Source organism: Python bivittatus, unplaced genomic scaffold, assembly GCF_059951505.1.
Source record: "Python bivittatus isolate LINGU-HERP-01145 unplaced genomic scaffold, Pbiv_v1 ctg000590_np1212, whole genome shotgun sequence".
Classification (NCBI taxonomy): Eukaryota; Metazoa; Chordata; class Lepidosauria; order Squamata; family Pythonidae; genus Python; species Python bivittatus.
In genome coordinates, this window is record NW_028277086.1 from 9,494,601 (window position 1) to 9,516,061 (window position 21,461).

The window sequence follows — 21,461 nt, forward strand, 5'->3', positions numbered from 1 at the left end:
AGAAACAGAATAGTACTCACTTCACTGAAAAATTTATTGTACATCTGCCAGAATGGGTACAATTCAGGAGAAGACAGCTTTGCTTTTGAATTAGGAGTTCAGAATTCAAATCAAACAGACCACTTTTAAGCTTTTCTAAATGGAGTCTCACTGACCACGTTCAGGGAGCCAACCCAGGGAAATGTTCTTGAGATGACATCCTATCTCAGTCCTAATTTTGGTGGGGAGAAGGTGAAGCTTACTTTATTGTTAACATGAAGTTCTAAACCCTTTTTTTTAATAGCCTCATCCATGACTGAGTTAAATGCTTATTTGTACTTCAGTTGGGTTTGTCCCTCTGATATCACTGGGATCAATCCACCCAAATTCAATTATTTGCTGTGGTTGTAGAACTGGCTTTACTTTTTATATATTTATTTCACTTGCTTCTATAAAGGATAATGGTGTCAATATAAAGAGAACTGTTTATTCTGGCTGAAATTATAGCTGTAAAGTACAATCATCTGCTCATATAAATAAATACAAAATCTATCCTGGTTAATTTTAAACACTGGTTGTTTCTAGCTTCACTGGCATCATGATTCACGCTTTTAAAATATGTGTGTCTGACACTTAGGGTAAAATCACACAAAATCTAAACCCAGATTAACATGCCCAGGTTATGGTCCTTCACAGCCAGACTTGTGAGGTAGTCCAGACAAGAAGCACAACCAGGAGTACTAGCTCTATCTTTATTGCAAGGTTACATTAACATAATCTTGCGAGTCTGAAAGTACATCTCTCCCCCCTCACCTTTACAGTCCAAGAAACTAGGGAGGGTCCCTTCTGAGTCATTTGCCATGCTCCCATTATTTCTGTGGGCTCAGCTGCCTCTTATCAGACCATTGCCTTGCCTTATCTGCGGCTCTTCCTCCTGTCTCCCAAGGTCATTCCCATATACCATTACAGTAATTGAGTCCATCTGCTGGTTATCCTCCCCCCCCCCCCCCTTTTGTTCCATCTTTCCCAGCATTATTGAAATGGAAGGGAAGAATGTGTCCAAAATATGATAATTTGAGCCTGGTAATTTGTGCTTCAAGTGAGAACTCTGGATTGATTTGCTCTATAATCCATTTTTTTATTTGTGTTCTCAATAGTCTTCTCCAACGCCAACATTCCAAAGTGTCAATACTCCTTCTCTCCTGCTTCTTCAAAGTCCAACTTTCGCTTCCACAGAGTGTCCCAGGGAAAACCACTGCCTGCATGACTTTGGAGGTATTCCTGGCACCTGAATATCTTTTCCAAGGCCTTCATGACTACTCTACTAATGCTTGTTTGTAGTGCATTTCTTGACTGCTGCCTCCTTTACAGTTAATAGTCAATTGCAAAAAGCAAAAGCCACTCACCATATCAATATTGCCAAGTCTAAAGCTAGTTGCTGTACCTGTTCTCATTGGTGTGGTCTTCTTTATATTTAATCTTGGTCCATTTTGTTCACTGTGCACTTGACTTTCATTACTAGGGCTTACAGATCATTTGCATTTTCAGCTATCAGAGTAGTATTATCAGGGCAGCACAAGTTTCTTCCTCCAGTTTTAAAGCCTCACTCATCTTCTTCCAGTCCATCTTCCCTCATTATCAATTCAGCACATAGGTTGAATACTTAAGAGGAGGGTATATAGCTTTCTCTCAGTCCTTTACCAATGTTGAGCCAACCTTCTTTCACCATGTTCCATCCGGTCCTGGGCATAGGTTTTGCATGAAGACCATGAGATGTTCTAGGATTCCTATTTTCCTAAGCACATTCTACAGCTTGACACGCTGGATGCAATCAAAGGTTTTTCTATGATCAACAAGCACATATTTACTTCTTTGTGGTATTCTTGGGCTTTCTTAATTTACCAGTCTGCAGCAGCAATAATGTCTCTTGTTTTTTGGCCTTTTCTAAATCCAGCTTGAACATCTGGCATCTCCCTTTCCATGTAGGGCTCTAATCTGTGTTGAAAGAATCTAAAGATCATTTTGCTTATGGGTGAAATTAGGGATATTATATGATAGTTGCACATTCTGTTAAGTCTCCTTTCTTTTGTACTGGCATGTAGATTAACCTCTTCCAATTTGTTAGCCATTGTATCATTCTCCAGATTTGCTGGCATTATTTGTTAAAACCTTTACTGATTCTTTTTCTGTTGCTTAGCCTATTTCTGTAGATATTTTATCAATTCCTTTAGTTTTTCGATTTGGTAATGACTGGAGTGCTGATCTAACTCCCATTTGTAGTACTAGAGGTTATTGTTAGTACGGAATATATTTTAAGGTATTTTGGAAGATGAGATCTCTTCTGTACAGATTTTCAGTATACTCTTTCCATCTTTGTTTGATCTTTGAATCAGTTGCTTTCTGTCCAATGATATCCTTTAGCATATCAATTTGAGCCTGGAAATCTCCTTTTGAATTTTTAGATCTTCTGAAAGATTATCTCAATTTTTCATGTCTGTTTTCATCTTCAGTGTCTTTACCAATGTTATTGTAATACTGCTTCTTGTCTCTTTTAACAGCTCTTTGAATTTTTTTGTTAAGTTCCTTCCTGAGATGTTTGTATTTCTTGCTTTGGATTCTCTTCCACAGTCAAGCTCTGGACATGTCTTTGCTGTGATAACTAAGCTTTTCCACCTCCTTGAACCAATGACATAGTCAGTTTTATATCTGGTGATGTCCATGCATATACTGTAGGTGCTATTTTGGTTGTTGGGAGACTGTTAGCAATGAAGAAATCATTGGATTGGTAGAAACTAAATCATTCTCCTGCTTCATCTGTTTTCTAGGCCATACTTCAATTGATATTATTTGCCACTGATTGCACTGGACCCAAGTATTGCCTTTGCTATATCCTTCCTGACTACAAAAGCAACGCCATTCCGCCTTTGTTTTTCATGCTCTAAGCAGTAAATAGTATGATCTTCTGACTGAAAGTCTTCACTTCCAGTTCTTTTCAGTTCACTGATGCCTAAGATGTCAATGTGTAGTCAATTCATTTCATCTTTCGCTATGTTGAGCTTCCCCATGTTCATGGTTCTCGTGTTCCATATTTCCACTATAATTCTGTCTTTCAGCTTTGGATTTCAGCGACTAGATGTCTGGAAGGCTTTAATTTAGCCACATCATAAACACCATTAACACATCAAAAGATCCCCAGCTCTTCCTCAGTAACATGTTAACTGCTATCCAACCTGAGAGGCCCATTATCTGGCATTATATTGTCAGATCACTTTTCTTGGTAAAATTTCTTGGTCACGTTTTCTTGGTAAAAATGCAGGAGTGGTTTACCACCGTCTTCTTCCATGCAGTATGAATTGATGCCTTTGACAGCGTCACTGAAGGAATCATCTACCTCCAGCATCTTCCTATATCGCTGCTGCCCAACAGAGGTTCCTGCTTGCTTTATCTGGGCAGCTGGGATGACCTTCACCCCTTGGGTGACCCTGCTGGGAATATATATTCTTGGCATACATTCCTGGCATTCCTTGCTCATCCCTCCCAGGAACACCTCCTGCCACGATGAAGCAGCATAGCAGGAATTAAGGGGGAGACCTTACATTGCACACTACGAATATGGTACCTGCAATGTACAGTATTGTACAATGTTCAGACAGGCTCTGCTCATGGTCACTCATGCCCTGGTCACCTCCAAACTGGACTACTGTAATGTGCTTGAAGTGTATCCAGAAGCTTCAACTGGTGCAGCAGCAATATAGGAGCATGGTGGAGGTGGATGATTGAAGAGTTTGGGCTGCCCTTGAAGAGTATCCAGAAGCTTCAACTGGTGCAGAATGCAGTGTCACAGGCAGTTATGCGTACTCCCAGAAAAGCACATATTATACCTCTGCTCCGCAAGCTGCACTGGCTGTCAGTTTGCTTCCGGGTCCAATTCAAAGTGCTGGCTTTAACCTCTTCATGGCATGGGACTGGGTTATCTGAAGGACCATCTCTCCCTGACTACAGCAGCCCATCCCATTAGATCTGGCAGAGAAGGCATGTTGTGAATACCATCTGCTAGGGACTTACGAGATGGGCAGCATACAGTACACATTTAATAATAAATAAATAAATAAATTATGGAACATTCTCTCCCCCAAAGTTAGGTTAGTTCCATCCCAGTTAATGTTCCAGAAGTCTCTCAAGTCCTGGTTATGTCACCAGGCCTGGGGCTCCCAGGGAACTGGAGACATTATAAAATGGCTCCACTATTGTGGTTGATATATTCACTGTCTCCATGCCTTGTGCTTTGCATATTTTTAATTTTAATAATATTTTCATTTTTAATAATGATTTTTAATATTTTTATAATCATTAATATATAATGATTTATATAGTTATTGTTTTATTTGGTTGTTGTACGCTGCCCAGAGTCACTTCCTGTGAGATGGTCAGCCTTATAAATTTAATAAATAAATTTAAAAAATGTGAAAAGTTCAGTGTTCTAAATAGAATTGGAGGAATATATGAACAGTAGATTTATCCTTGCTCTCTTTCATAGCCATGTTTTTGGCAGTTTTGCACTCATCCTGTAATTTGTTTGCACATGTATGTCTTTTTACCCAGTATATTTCTGTTTCCCTGATACCTGTGGCTAATTAACATTGAATTATTTCAAGAGGGCTTAACTTTTTTTTAATGTGTTAATTGATCGTATTATTCTGGTGTCAGATTTTTTCACGGCCTTTGTAAACCACCTTAAAAAACATTTCAGTATAAACTCTGGGCAAGAAAGAAATGATTCCTTGATTGCAGTTTATGGTTGGTCTTTCAAACTGCTCCTTTTTCCTGCTGGTATTGCCAGCTGCAGTATGTCAGCCAGGAAACTGTACTCATGTAGAGCGATTGCTCAGAGCAAACCCAAACTGGAAACATTTGTGTCGTACATATTTTAGTTTTGTAGAGCTATCAAGTATATGTCAAGCAGTTAGAGAGTCCTTGAGACAAATAGCTAACCGTTATTTCTTTTTCTTCCCTGCTCTGTGCAGGGAAAAATAGAAGTAAAAATAAAGGTAAAAATAAACAGGTTGAAATCCAAAACCGTTCTACAGTTTGAACAAGATGTAAATGCCATCAGACCTAACTGGTATTACCAGGAAAGTTCCACTGAAATGTTTTAGTTTCATTCTGTGTCAGAAAATTAGATCAGTGCTTTTGGAAATGCATTCCTTACATCACCAGCAGTGCATTTCTATGCATGTTTCCTCGGGAGTAGGACTTGTTATGTCCTGAGAAGCTTATTGAATCATATTTTGCTCCTAGTGACCGTGGTAAATGCTAATTATCTGCACCTGCTTTTAGTAATAACTCTTCCTAGGGCATTCCAATAATCTTGTTTGATTCCACCCATGCGTGTCATCTGTTGACTTCTCTCAAATTTGCTAAGCAAAATGGTTTTTTGTAGTCCATCATTGGCTCATAGTATATGCCCAACAGCTTCTCTCTGCTGATCATTACCTGAAGGGAACAGTCCAGTTTTAAAAGAGTGGGACTGATGGATTGGTTCCTCTCGCAGTACCTTGTGCTCTTCAAAACCATCTCCAAATCAACAATTGCTTGCTCTTTCTCAGTGACCCATTTTCACACTGGAAAGACCATGGCTTTGACTCTTCTGACTTTTATAAGCTTAACCTTAATCATCTCAACCTTCATAATCTTGTCTCGGTTTGTCATTTTCTTCCTACCTAAGGATAATCTCTTTACTTCTCCAGCAGAATTCCCAACTAATTCCAGGCTCCAATCTCTGAGATGAATTCCACCTACTGTAACTCCACATAAATGCATCAAATATTCTCCTGAGGGCATTCTCTTCCTTCTAGCCCTTCTTCTCTATTCCCTCACCAGGCAGTGACTGGTCCAAGTGTTGTGGGAACATGCTATGCTAGTCCTTTCCTTGATTTTCCCTCAACTTTGATTAAAACACTAAGTTGGAAGAGTCTCTGGTTCAAAGCACTGAGCTATTACCTCAGATTTTCACTCACCCCTTCAAGGTGAAACTCAAGCAAAGCTAATTCTCTGAGATGTTATTACTTCAAGGTAATAAATCTGCATTTGTTTCTACATGTTCTACATCAAAAGAACAAGTGGGACTGGAAGTGTCATAAAGATCCTCTTTAAGACTCTCCATGTGATGGGAGTCTCCAAAGGGCTTGGCTAAAGCCAATTGCATGTTTAAATTATCCCTAAAGTATGGAATTTGAGTCATTTTTCCATACAGTGAGTCCTTTGAAATGAAATTAGCAAAAAGATTCCATGACTTTAATGTTTTAAAATATTTTTTAGTTAAAACTGTAGTATAGAACACCTTTAAAATTTAGGGTTAGATCACCTTGATCTAAATCACCCCAAACAATTCCCCAAATCATCCTTGGTCCAAAGATCTTGCTTTTAAATGTATGGTCAGTTAGGCTCCTTTGATTCCATAGGATGCAGGTAACTCAATTCCAGAGGACAGGTCCCTGTAGTAACAACTGGCAATTCGGATTTGCAGTTTGAAGTCAGAGGCCCACAGCTGCAATATAAATAAAAACAATACAATGAATACAGAAATTCACTCCCCTCTTCTTCCAGTTCAGCCATGCGTATTTATAAATTCATTTATCTTCTTTGAGGTGATAAAAACCCATGATTATAATATAGCTTTTCCCACTAATATTTTACCTCCAAACTTCTTTTAAATTGTGATCCTGTCTTTGCAAAGCTAAACCGAACAATTTCAGGAAGTAATACATTGAAAAAAGGTCTATATTCCAATCCTATATGAATCCTTAATTTTATTTATTTATTTTATTAATCAAATTTATATGCTGCCCATCTCACTTTATAAGTGACTCTAGGTGGCTTACAAGTAAAATTGTAATTTTACATTTAAATTTTAGCCATTTTACTAAAATTAATAATTTTAAAAACTACCCTAAAATTAAAGGCTACTTAAATACCTTTTTAAATTGTCATTTTATCTATGTAATAGGTAAATTTTATCTGTCTAATTTTATCCATCTAATAAGTAGGGAGATAGGTAGCTAGGTAGAAATTTGTATATATGTTTGTGTGTGTGTGTGTGTGTGTGTGTGTGTAAAAGAGAGAAAGAGAGTATGAGGGAGTTAAATATTTGGAAATGCAGGGTTTGTATGTCTGTGAATATAAAATGTGGAACATAGAGTCGAAAGTAAGTAGATGGGTCAGTTGTAGTCTTCACCATTATCAAAGAAATGCAGTTCATTGTTGGAATCCACAATCAGTATATTTATTTTGTAACTTACATCCTATGGGCAGCTGACATACAAATCCAAAAAACACCAGATTAATAACCCCCCCCCTAAAATTTAAAGTTACGTACAATTTAAATTACAGTAAGTTGAATTTAAAATCAAAATTAAAGCTGAAATCAGCTAGCCAATAACAGTTAAGCCCCAAATGTGTGATGGAAAAGTAGAGTCTTCCCTGCTTTCCTAAAGGCAAAGACCCCGGGGGCCAAGTGAAGCTGGGGGAGGGGCTAAGCTATGCCAAAGAGGTGGGGCAACAGCAGAGACCTCCTCCCTAATTCTCGCCCCTCTACCATCTTGAGAGGGAAGGATCCAAAGCAACCCTCCCCAGGTTTGTTGTACAGGATGGGCAGAACCTACTTGGAGAAGTTAGTCTTGGAGACAAACTATAGAAGGTTTTGTAGGCCCAAACTTTGAACTCTACCTGGAAACTTCTATGCAGCTAACGCAGCACTCACAAAACAGGTGTTCATTCTGTTGAAACAGCCCTTATCCATCAACAGGGGTGGACGTGTTCAAGGTTATGGTTGTTTCCATGCTGGTAGTCTTCAGAGGCAATCCTAGGTAAGCACAATGCAATACTCAAACGTTAATGAGGGGTGAGTTACTGTTTCCAGAGACTCCTGCTCCAAAAAAGGGCACCACTGAAGCTAGGGAAAGGCTTCCTTGGATATGCTGATCAAGCAGAAGCTGTGACTCCAGGAGAACCTCCAGATCCCTGACGTGTTCCTTCGGGTCCTCTGGCATCCTTCTTCATTAGGAGTCCCTCCAGGAAAAAGACAACCAGGGACGTTGTCATTTCTGCCAAGTGTTGCATCCCATTTTCTATCAGTTATACACTCAGCAGACTAAATGTCTGCTTCAGCCCCATTTTTAGATTGAGGACAATTGCTTAATGTGAATTGTAGCCTTCCTGTTATAAAGGCCTTGGGTTTGTGTGACAGCTCCTCATCTGGTGATCTGGCTTAGCGACATTGTGTCTCAGGCTGCAAAGACATCGTGATGCCGCAGTGTGGGATGAAGTGAAAACTGCCCTCTTTTCTCTCCTTTTCCATTTCTGAGTTATTTATAAATGGTGGTAATTTGACCATTTATCGTTCCGTCTGTCCTTTTAAAGCTGCCATAGTGTAATGCCTCTGTATCAGTCTGGAGTGAAGTCACCCTTAGATTGTTGTGGACAGTTCACAGAAAAGATCTTGCAAAGCTGTGAAAAATGGAGAAAAAGATGTCCAAACAATTCAAGGGGTAGAACTATTCTCCTATAAAGAAAAGTTGCAATATTTTTTAGCCTAGAATAAAAATAAGTAAGAGGGGAGAAGCATTTTTCATTTGGAGTTTTTCTTCCCATTTTTAAATGCTAGAACAGCCAGTTACCCAATCCAGATAATATGTTGGGAATTCAGGACAGAATAGACAAGAGAAATGACTTCTTCACATAGAGCTTAGCTGAACAATTACATTTTTCATCACAAGGTATGGGAACGGTTCTTGGTTTAGAGTCAGAATTACACATCATGCTGAAATCAATTAACTACTAGGCAGGATAGCAAATACTGTAAAAGACAGAAACAACATTGAAAATGGCCATCATAGATTCAAAAATAGACTGACAATAACAGCATGAAATAGAAATGTGAAGTTCCTTATCTAGCCAAAAGAAATCAGATGGAGAGGCGCAAAAATCAGGGATGTTTGGCTTAGTAACAGTACTAAGGATCTTTGAGCTGGCATTGATCACCAGCCAAATATGAGTGAGTGATACGGCAAATTGAATTTTAAGGTGCATTAATAGAAGCATAATGTCTAAATCAAGATAAGTATTAGTCCCAATCTATTTGCCATTGGAAGAAATGGACTCCCCCCCCACCTTGAGATCCTGAGTCCAGTTCTGGTTACCAGACTTTAAACAAAGATTTAGACCAAGTGGGAAAGGATACTAATAAGGTGAGATTGAGGGAGGGAGGTATGTTTAGCCTTGAGAAAAATGTGTGTGTGTGTGTGTGTGTGTGTGTGTGTGTGTGTAATGATGCTAGCACTCCCCAGGTACCTGAAGAAGTTTCACATGATCCGTTGATCATCACCTTAAGAATGCAAACACCAAGGCATTTTTAGTTTCAGGAAGACATATTCTGGTTGATTGTTAAAGGAAAAAAAATTCTCATGGTAAGAGCAGATGGATAGTGAAACAAATTACCTAGAAAGCTAGAAGGTTTCCTTTCTCTGGAGGTCTTTAAGCAAAAATTGGATAGGTGTTTGTAGATGTTTTAATCCGAACACCTGCATTGATCAAGGATTTGGACTTGATCTAAATTCCAGTTCTGTGATTTTATATTATGTGTTTGCCTTTGTTTTATTGGGACTAACTGTGATTGGGACCATAGCAGAAGTTAACAGCATGCAACAATAACAGGAAAACAAAGTTCCCCTTGATGTTGGTAGAACTTCCCCACCTCAATCCCCACTATCCCAGGCTGGGCTAATGATGGGTTTGTTTGTTTTTTTTAAATTAGAGTGCAGATAGCTGTAAAATCACGCCCCCCTCCCTCCCATTTCAGCAAATCATTGTAAGATCTTTTCATGTCATTAATTAAAGGGGAGGGGAAACTACAGAGGGAGCTGCGTGCAAAACATTTAGGGGCTGATCCCAGGTGGTTTGAGAAGGGGGAGTTGATAAACTTGTGGAGAAAGGGTGGTAGCCATGAGTTTTTAGAGTCATATTGTCTCAATAGCCTGAAAGATAGTATTCTGCTGGATTACCAAAGGCTGAGAAACAAACTATTGTCTTTATATACTGCTTATTGGCACCCCATAAACATCTACTGTAGTTGGTCACTATGTGAAACAGCATCCTGGGCTACTCAATTTCTGGTATCACCTAGGATGGCTGTTCTTAGCTGTATTCACCACAATGTGCTAAAGCCAGGTGAAAACCAACACAACTGCTGTGTGCACAATAACATGCTTGGCCTGAACAAGTAAACTTCATGATGGCTTAACACAATAACCTGTGTTAACCAGGTCATCATGGTAGGCCATCATAAAGTTTATTTGCTAAATCAATATATGATTTCCCCCGACATACTCAACCACAGCCTCATTTTAGCCTATTTTAGCACTTTGTACAAGTCTAAACCATATGTTCTGATGTAAGGAAAATCTTTACTGAACAGTAACAAGCTATGATGGAGAAATGACAGTGTTACCTAAACTAGTGCGCTCTTGATGTGTGGGACTAAAATGCTCTTAAATCTCAACCTTTGACCATATTGACTTGGTATTCCAAGGTGGATTATGGGTCAATGTATCTGGAGGACCCTAAATGCTTATGCTGCTAGCTACATATTTCTGTTGATTTTTACACCTTTTGTTGATTAATAAGGAGAGCTGAGGATTTAGAGATGGGTTTGTAGAAAATGGGGTGAAGTATGGAATGAAGATGTATTTAGTAGTATTTTAAGAGACAGTGATAAGTTGTTAATGTTGTATATACTTGCTGGGGATGAAGGGGAAAGTTTCTTCTTCTTACTACTTCTTTTTCTTGGTGGGGTGGATTTTTTTTCTTTTTCTTTGCACTGTCTTATATTTTTTAACCTATTTTTGTATTTGATTTTTGTACCAGTTTTATCTGTTTTATATAATCTTCAATAAAATTATTGAAATCTATCTGGAGGACCCTTGTATCAGGAAAAATGGTCAAAGGTGGTATATTTTTACCTGCAGGTCATTGAAGAACAGCATCTTGAGGCATTCTCTATAGGTTTCATTTGCAGGATCTCCACAGTCATCTGTGGGGCTTATGGGTCTGAGCACTGGAAAGGAAAAAGCTTGTCTAACTCTGTGGGGAAGAAGGTTGAGGATGCAGAGAAGTTACAGTCTCCAAAGGGGTAGATGGCTGAGAAATGAAAAGCTGGATGTGGACTAGCTAAAGAAAGACATAGGAAACAGGATAGAATGACTTGCTTGTATGTTATGAGATCTTCATGGATGTTCAGTGGCATTCAGTTGTCTTACATGGCTGCTAATCTGTTTTCAATAAATCTTTGTCCCAGCCATCTCTATCATTCCTTGAGAAAGCATCTACGACCAAGTTCCTGAACCAGAAGGTCTAATCCTATGGGTTTTGGAGTAGATTGACCTTTGAGTCCTCTTATAACACTGTGGTATTAAATGAATCACAGTTTAGTTATAGTATAGAGGTGTTCTAGGGCTATGTGCTTTATCTTACCAAAAAGTCTTGGGCGTAGCATTTATAGCTTTTCAAGATTCTGATCAATTATATTTTTAATATGAGAAAGGGTGAGAATTATTAAATACAGATGATGTAACTGTATTACTCTTATTTACTTTTTATCTTGACCCCACCCACCTTTTGAGGTGCAGCCCTTGAACTAAAAAAAAGGTAATTGAAAATAATGAGGAAGAGATGGACCATGGACAATGCTTGTTATGAGATGGAACATGGACACTGCAGTAAAGATTACTGCATCTAAGAAATGTTTTTAAAGAGTTGTAAATTGATGGAAACACTGGGACAAGTTATGCTGGTAGCTGAAGACTTGGATGAACTCCAGTATTTATTCCACTGAGAGAAGGAGATTTTCCAAATATTATTTCTGTGATTTGGGAACAAAGCTCATATGGGCTTGCTTCATCATCCGTAACTAGAACTGACTGAAACAAGAATTACAATGGCAATGACTTTTTAAAAATTCAGCTTCCTTTTTAATACATGCAAATGATCTGGCGTTTGCCAACTTGCATTTGTGTCACTTTCAACATTCATTTTTATACAGGGGAAATTAATAAATTAAAGGAAGGGAAACTGAATTAAGGCCAGACAATATAAAACCCAGGCAAGGAATGACAAATCAAGTTGAGCCTGTTTAAAGCTGTCTAACTTCATGGGAATCTTCTCCCAAGGTGGTAATCAATATGAAATGGGTGGGTGGGTGCTGGTGGTGGTGGTCATAGAGACCCCTCCATGAAATAAGTGTTTCACTCTTGGGGGAAATTCAAATATTTCACAAAATACTTCATGCCACATCAACAGATGTCAGGTCCAATTCACTCATCCATTTATTCCCAATATAATACCATTTAGTAAATCCTTGTTGTAACTCTTATCAATGTCTCTAGTATGTTCTCACGTTCTTGTAAATAGTATTATTAGTAGTAACATCATTCACAGATAAAATAGTCTAGATCTCAGTAAATTTATAGAAGCGTGTCATTGTCAATACACTATCGTCTAATACAACTGAGCTCTTGGACTACTTAACCCACTATCCAAGAAGATCCCAGAAAGGGGAGACGTTCATTTATTTCACATTGTACTGCCAACCAACTTAATTCACACTTTCTGTACCAAACAACAACAACAACTATGTAATTATTAGGCTGTAATTATTAGTAATACTTGTGACAACCCCAATGTATAGACCACACATATTAAGAGCAGAGGGGGAAATGCCATGCTTTCATTTCCATCAGCAGAAATGGTACTATTCCTGTAAGGCTACAAACAGAGCTATGCTCTCCCTAAAGATACTTAATCTCATATCTCTATCTTATTTCTTTTCTAAAAAGTAATAAATTGTTTCATTAGTTCAACATTCTTTTTTGGGGGTTAAGGAATACTTCTCTTACTTCTGTCATCTTTCATCTACTTTATGGCCCACATTGCCAACTCTTCTATATTTCTACTTCATTAACTGTGTAAATTTCCGGAGCTCGGAAGCTTGGTAGTTCTCATTAGCAGCTCATTTCCAAGGTTTGAAAGGAGAATTTGCTAGGTATTCTGTAAGGAGGTGAGGGGGAGAGATAGCTGGTGGATATCTGTGGTCATTAATAGAGTCCTTGGCTTGTCTTCCAACATCTACAGACAGCAAGAATATTGGTTAGAGTTTATCCACATCTGTGTTGTTACTTCACCCAGGCCTTTGGTAAGGGAGAGTGAGACTCTTCGCTTCATTCCATCTATCGACCGTGCTTGCCATCTTTTCTCTTTATTTTTTATTGATTTTATTATAACTTCTTTCTTTGATTGCTGTGAGCTGCCCAGAGTCTTGAAAGTCAGGTGGCAGACAAGTTTAAATAACAACAACAATAATAATATTAAATTCCTTAAAGATTGGCCAAATGAGTGAGTTTTGCAGTTCACTAAATTGCAAAATTTAAGTAACTAAAATTTAACTAACTAGGATCACCTAGTTAGCTGCTTCAAGAAGATCATACAGACTGACTACAAACAACAGCATGGCAAAGTAGCAACAATGGCACACTGGAATATCTGCAAGAAATACCCTTTGCCTGCAAGCAAGAAGTGCTCACAAAACAGACAAAGTAATAGAAAATGAAGAAGCCAAAGTGCTCTGGGACTTTATAATTGAAACAGACAAGCCCCTGCCACACAACACCCCAGACTTAACAACTGTTGATAAGAAAGACAAAAAAGTCTGGATAGTGGACATTGCAATACCTGGAGACAGCAGAATAGAAGAGAAAGAACTGGAGAAAATTACAAAGTACAAAGACCTAAAAATAGAACAACTGTGGCAAAAGAAAGCAAAGATAGTACCAATAGTAATAGGTGCCTTGGGTGCAATCCCAAAACATTTGGAGCACCACTTGAAAGACGATCGGCATTGACAAAATCACCATCAGTCAATTGCAAAAGGCAGCTTTGCTTGGAACTGCTCACATCCTGCAGCGATACCTTTAACACCCTCAAACAACAACATCTGCCCATCCCAGGTCCTTGGGAAGGACTCAATAGGTGGATAAAATGCCAAATCCAGTCTAAACACCTGGCTGACTATGCAACCAACCATAATAATTTCCTTAAAGATTGGCCAAATAAGTGTGTTTTGCACAGTTCCCTAAATTGCAAAACTCAGAGTTCTGGGAGCCTTTAAAATCACCTCCTTTTGTTATTTGCTCATTTGTTTGGAGAAGAGCTCTTTCCCCAAAGTTAAATTGCATGTATAGAGAGCTTATCATTTTTGTTCAGTGAAATATTCCCTCCGGCTCCCAGAAGAAACATTTGCCTTATACATATTAAACACTCCATCCACCTCTGTATTGTCTTTATTGACTGGAAGCTAAAGGTTTGACCTGAGATTTTTGGCATGCTAAGCAGGTGCTCTGTTGTTCCTTGAGATCAGAAGGAACCGAGGAGCTTCAGTAAGTCTGCTTTCACAAGCAGGACTAGGCTGAAGAACAATTCTTAAGCATTTTGATCTTGAAAGCTGTCATGAAGAATCCCACTAGAAAAAAAATCGCATTCAAGTTGCCTGTGAGAACTCACACCATTGAATGCAGAATAAGAGCCACGCTGGTTCAGATCAGAAGCCTACATACTTCACATTCAGCTCCTATAGGGATAAAACTGAAGTCTATATAGAGATCATGTGCTGATCTAATAGCATTGTTCCCCAGCAAGTGGCATTAAGAGGCATACACCCTCTGATACAGAATGTAAAATATATTTGTCATGGTAAATCAGCATTATTATTAGGCTGATTCTACAGAAATTACTTTAATCCCTTTTAAATTCATCTGCTGAATGAGTTTTCCAAAATGTGATGAAGCATATCCTTTGGCTATATGGACAAAGGAATATGGAATAGCTGTTCAGAGGTTCTGACTCCTGAAATGAAATGGACTTTCTTCTTAGAAGCAGCTACTCCCATCTGAAGACATAGTTTCTTTCTTCAAAAAAGGAAGAAAAAGAAAGAATGTTGAACATTGTTTAGATGGCATGTCCACAAATCTTTGCCTTGTGAGTTCTGGGAATTTCTTTTACAATCTCATCACTTCCACTCTTGTCATGTTTTGTGTCATGTCCAATCTATCAGATTTCATTTGTTGCATTAAATGTCAAATTCCCTTAAGAACACCTTGTTTGACAGTAGAAATCCATCGGTAATTCCATAGGCACATTAACAAGTTGAGGAGTGTCTCCTTTTATTTTATCTCAGCTGAATAAGTGACCTACATTTTTTCCCTCTAGTTGGCAAGTATTTTTGAAGAACAAGTGTTCTTGAAGATGTCACTTTGGTTCTCAGAATGAATATAGGATGCAGATGATCTCTGAAGTCAACACATTTGTCCAACACCTGGTTCAGATCATCATTCTCAATTATTATCACTGAGTAGAGCTGTTAGTCATGCATTTGTTTGTGTCCACAACTGGCAAGACTCTTTGCAGACATTGAACTAATTAGAAGGAAGGCAATTAGACAACCATGACTTCAAGTAATTAAAAGGATTTTGCCCCTTATGCAAAAACAGAGCGGAGTATGGAGTTACATCTGGATCACAGCATTGCCCTGAGGATGATTCAGACATGAATCTTATCCCATATCACCTGGCCTTATCACTAGATGGGGCCCTTGAAATCCTTTCTTTGGGATTATGAAGCTGCAGTATCAAACATGGCTCTTTTAAGAATTAGAGAGAGAGTTCTGGGGAGTGGAATCACTTGAAAGTGAATCATACACAGCTTTCTTAAGTCTCCAGATGACACCATTCTTTCACTGAGAAGAAGCTATCCCAGGGCCTGATTCTGCTCTTGAGAATCTGCTATAATTGTGCCAGTAATTTCCTATGATCTGACTTCTCCTACCTTGATTGACCTGGCTGGCTTGATTGGACTTGACCTATTTTAATCTGAAACAGCCTATCGCTTCTTTTTTGGACCTTTTTAGATGCATGAGAAATTGTTGTATCTGGTGGCTTATTGGGTGGTGGGGTGGCCAGCCTTTTAATGGTGGACCAAACATAATTTTCTGGAATGGTAAAGGATAAATGGGTGAGCTGATGATGCAAAATAAGTGGGGTCATATTGTAGATATGGGCAGAATCAGGGTTTTATGGATTCTTTTCTATTTTGGGGTGGGTGGGGAGATTCAGTATATACACACTCACACACACACACATATATACACACACACATACATACACACACAATGTCTCTCTCTCTCTCTCTCTGGATTATGTTACAGTTTTTTATTTCTTGACTTAAATGGTGGGACTGTGCTGAAATTTTTGGTAATTGTGATTGCAGCGGTTTCTGAAGATCTCAAAGAGCATACAGCCCTAGGAACTTAATTTACCCACTCTAGTGTAGAGGGTCTGCTTACATAAGTGGATAATATCAACAATGTTTCATGAACTTACAGATCTGTGAAATAAATATTTACTTCCTTTTGAATTTTCTGAATCTTTGCCACTGAATGTGCAAGCTTTACATGGGTCCCACTGGAATCTGAATGAACAAATAATGCCAACCTTTTTCATATTTCATTTATTTCATAAACAAGGTAATTCAACATGCAATTATGTATGTAATCAATCCCTTAGATTCAGTAACTGATAGTACCACTTTTAGCTATATCTGCGATCAAACACTCCCTGTAATTGATGATCACTCTCTTATTACTATGTAGGAATTTTGGCCAGTCCTCCATGATGAACTGTTTCCCCTGAGTAAAACTTGAGGATTTTCTAGCATGACCTGCTAGAAAATCAGTTTTGATGGGGTTTGACTTAGACTTGGCCATTTCAAAGCACTTAATTTGTTCTTCTTCATTCATCATACTATGATTTGCATGCTTGTAATCCTCAACTTCTTTCCTGAGTCAGCTGCACTTCAGCTTAAAAACAGATGGCCTGATGTTCTCCAAGAAAATACTCTGATACCAGACACAGAACGAAAAGGGCCTATAGATCCCTGGATGTCGTTCTAGGTTCTTTGTGACCTTCTAGACAGTGATCTAAAATGGGAGATCCTGAATCTTCTCCATTTCAAGACTAAGAGTGTGGGTTGGTGGAGCCCAAGAGCTTTATAAATATTTTGGTAACCTTTTCCAGCCATCAATTCCTTTTTATGAAAGTCTTCATAAATTTCTCTTAAGCAAGGCATAATGTACCTCTGCAATCTGTATGGTGAGATCTTCACAGTATTGAGGGGATCCAAACTTTGTAGATATATATATAGGAAAGGGCTGAGTCAAATCAGCTCTGATTGTTTCATGATGCATTTATATAACTGGCTTAGTTATCCCTTTTACTAAACGAAAGAAAGTGATTATTCTTTTTCTGTATTATTAGGCAGACTCATGTGGCCCATGTGCTTCAGTAACATTCAGTGGCAGACATATGTGAACATTCAGGAAATTCAAAAAGGTGTGTGTGGAGGTGAATGCTTTCCCACAGACCTATACAATCTTATGAAACCAATTGTCCTTAGCTGTTTGGCCCATCCTTTTATCTGCACGTGAGTTATTTCAACTTTATTTTGCTACAGCCCAGAAGAACATGTATGTGTGTGCATACGCACACTTGTACATGGAGGTGCAGCTGGGTTAGATAGTAGGGAGAGAGAGAGAAACAGAAAAGAAAACTCTTACCCATTCAATAGTTAGTTTTCCTCCTGTATACCAGCTTTCCTCATCACAGGGTCCTCCAGATGTTTCAAAATACAATATCCTGACTCTTGGCTTTAGCAGCTGTGGCTATTGAGAGTTGTTAGGCAGCCAGTTGGCAAAGATCGCTTTGCATTATACCTTTTATCTCTATGGATGGCAGCTCTGAAGATTTCTATTTTCAGCTTTAGAACAGAGAGATAAAAATACCAGCCTATGAACAAAGCAAAGGAGGGATCCTCAAAGCCAGTAGAAGCTGTGATTGTAAGTTGGATAATTTACAGGACAGGCTTTAGAGCAATCCCACCCACACTCAGAATATATATATATATATATATATATATATATATATTCATCCTCAACAGTAAGTATCATTTGGAAAATAATGAAATGACCTCCAAAGATTTAAAATACTAAAGGCTAATGAGGTTTGATGGCTAGAATAATCTTGACTCATTAAATAGAGAAAAGAATATCTTTTTCCCCTTAACTCTTTTCATCAGTCCTATTATTAAGAGAACAGATGCAAAAGGTGATACATTATCAAATCATGGCACACAAGGGAAGCAAAAAAGAGAAAGGCTCAGTGGCAAATCCTCTGCATAAAGGAGTCCAGATCAATAAGAAATACTGCTCCCCCAAACATCTATGCTTGTAGGTTGCTGTAGTAGAGAACAAATCTAGTCTTCATTCTGTTTGATCAAGAACATTTGTCTTCAGTGTCCTTTCAAAGGAGAAATGACATTCTCATGGGTGGAATCTGGGTGTCCTCGCACTTACATCTGACATAGCTGTAGGTTGGCCCAGATATGGCCATGAATACTCTGTTCTTTCTTTGTCCAGTCTCTCCAGAATTCAGCAGCCTCCCTGGCTCCTCTTACTTCCATGCAATCTCAAGAGAAGACATCCAGAGGGAATGCTGTTTTTTTTCCCCCCTCCACTGGAGAAAGGTGGACCTGGCCAGAATGCTGCAAGAATGAAAATGGGACCTAGACTTACAAGCAAACTCTGCTCACAAGGGCATAACTGAGCATCCCTGTTCATGTTCATGGAATTTGGTGCCTTTTTACAGGTCAACCCTGCACTGAAAAGCTCGATGAAGTTCTCATTCCCTGAGTGGGTAAGCCTGGTTTGTTTGTCCCAGAAAGGCTGCCAGAATTTCCTTCTTTGGTCAGCAGCTACTGTTATTGAGTTAGTGATGGCAGTGAGGGTTTCAGCAAGACGCAGACCGCTTTCCAGGCTGAGTTTTATTCCATTGGGTTTCTTTAACTAGTCTTAATTAATTGCCCTTTAACTGATGGCTGTTGTGGTTCATTCTAACTCAGTTTGAGTGTAAAAGAAAGTGCCCTATAAATGTTTTCAATTAATAACCCCACTCCAATCAATCAATCAGTCAATCAGTTCAGTTCAGCTTGGTTGAAAATCCCAGCATTATAATTCACCTCCTGTTCAGAATCCCTTTGCTTGGTGGCTGAACATTAAGATTTTATGCAAGATCTCCTGGGCAAACCATGTCACAAATCCACTGAAATGAAACAAAGTGTACATCATTATCATGTCTCTATTTGGGATACTACAGATAAGGCATCAGCATAAAACAGCAGAACATGTTGTAAACCTCCAGCATAATTTAATGAAAGAAATGCAAGTGCAAATTTTAAAAGGAATCAAAGAGGCTTTTTTGGGAGTGGGGGAGAAAGGAAGTGAAACTTTTCCTCCTCTACCCAATTAAGATGTGGGAAATGGTGTGATAATCATATTTCACAAGTTTAAAATAGAACTTTTCTCTGCCTTGTAGCATGGCCTCAGTACATTGCATATTTCAGGCACCCAAGCTTCTGCAGAATTTCAAATAGTGCACTATTGTGCACTACTCCCACAATATATATTTTATTTATTTGTTGGATTTTGAATTGCATTCTTTGGTTAGAACAGCCATCATTTGGAGGGGGGTGTCAATAAAATTTGGCACCCTCCCTTTCTCGATGCGCCAATGTTTGGGAGGTAAACACTAACACCGGAATGGGGAATGAAGATATTTTCTTTTGCAGAAGCTGAACAAAAACTAGAGAACAGTAGGAAGCCTAATTCTGTATTTCAGGAAAATTCACTGAATCAAGGACATTTTTCTCACCGTTCCATTCATGGACGCATACAATTAGAAATTTTAGGATGGTGGGGAAAAACATGATCCATAAGAATAGTCTGGAGCAAATGAATACTTGTTGGCATTAAGCATCAACTGAGTGCAATTAACAGTTATGTGCTTTTCCCTTAAAATGTATAAACTAAACAGCATGTCTTGCATACGAGATGGGCGGCCTACATATTTACTAAATAAATAAATAAATAAATAAATAAATATCCATGAATTAAGAATGCCAGGTAAGGCAATCATTCTGAAAACCCCTTTCGTATGATGCAATAGTGCCCCTTAAAATAGGGGGTAAACTGACACCAAACTGAGTCATAAATAAATAAAATTCAGCTTTGTCTCACACACACACACGGCTTTCCTGTGTAATTCCACTGATACAATGCATAACTGATGAAAAACTAAAGTGCACCATGAACATCCCACCAAGGTTAATAAGTAGGCTGATGTAGCTATGAGACGGAAGCATAAATAGAGCTCTACAGATCCCAAGGCAACTCTGATGGGACCACCCATTCCAATGTCAGCCTACAGTTAAAGTGCTAATAGATACCTTTGAGGAAACTCACCTGTTCTGATATCAAGCTACATGGGGCAGAACAGGAATGCAGCAGCTGGGGCACTCCCTTGGAGGAGGGTGGAGCAGTGCTTACAGCTATGTCAGTACTAGGTGGTATCTGGCTCAGCAATAATACTTGTGGGAAGGATCTGGGTGCCCTGGTAGACTAGAGATTGAGGGTGAGCCAGCAGTATATTGTAGCTTCCAAATAAGCCAATGCAATTCTAGACTACATCAACAAGATAAGGGAAATGATACTTCCACTCTGTGCTACACTTACAGACCACATCTGGAATACTGGATCCATTTTGGTTGCCCTAATATCATCATCATCATCATCATCATCATCATCATCATCATCATCATCATCCCCCAGTGAAGCACTACCTTGACGTGGTTGTGGGTCTTGCATGCTCTGAGGAGGATGAGAGCTATGCCAGAGGTTCAACCATACTGGACAAGTCTCATCAGAGGAGCCAGACGAAGAGTATCTCTCCCATAAACAATATGGTGAGATGTAATTTACAGAAACATATACTCATCGCCCGGGTCAACAACGACCTCCATAGGTGTTCTAGTTCCTGGACATCTGGTGATAAGTGGGCTACAGGACTCAGGACTGTTGGCTGAGCAACCAGGGCCAGCAGCTGCAGGACTACTGGAAGAAAAGTTGTTTACCCATCGGAAATATACAAAGACTGAAAACAAAGAAATAATGATCTGCTATTACAAATCAAGTCCAACAAGAAGAGGGTATCTGAAAAAAATGCACCACTTCTGGAAAAACAACATCCAAAATCAGAAATAACAGAACAGAGGCTAGCAGATCAACATCAATTTATAACACGAAATCAAGTATTCACAATACAGAAGCGAGTACACCATGAATGCTTACTGAATACCAAAGAAACCGAACTGGCCTATAAGAAAGACCAAATGAAGAATAGAAAAGAGACATGGCAAGGCAAAGTATTACATGGCCAGTACACAAAAAAGGTAGCAGCCAAAGCAGATAATATGAAGACCTGGCAATGGCTAAG

The 21,461-nt window shown here is 38.8% G+C and overlaps 1 long non-coding RNA gene across 3 annotated transcripts; it reads right to left on the bottom strand.

The window, feature by feature from the left end:
• Positions 1-5,958: 5,958 nt before the first annotated feature.
• Positions 5,959-17,830, bottom strand: LOC112542120 (uncharacterized). 3 transcript variants are annotated; one of them, XR_015797616.1, is made up of 4 exons: positions 17,693-17,830; positions 10,995-11,089; positions 7,705-7,840; positions 5,959-6,526 (listed from the first exon to the last, which is right to left on the bottom strand). It is a non-coding gene; the product is annotated as an uncharacterized LOC112542120 (long non-coding RNA). The 3 variants fall into 3 exon arrangements; XR_003085978.2 differs by lacking the exon at positions 10,995-11,089; XR_015797617.1 differs by lacking the exon at positions 10,995-11,089 and having other exon boundaries at positions 7,705-8,484.
• Positions 17,831-21,461: the final 3,631 nt, after the last annotated feature.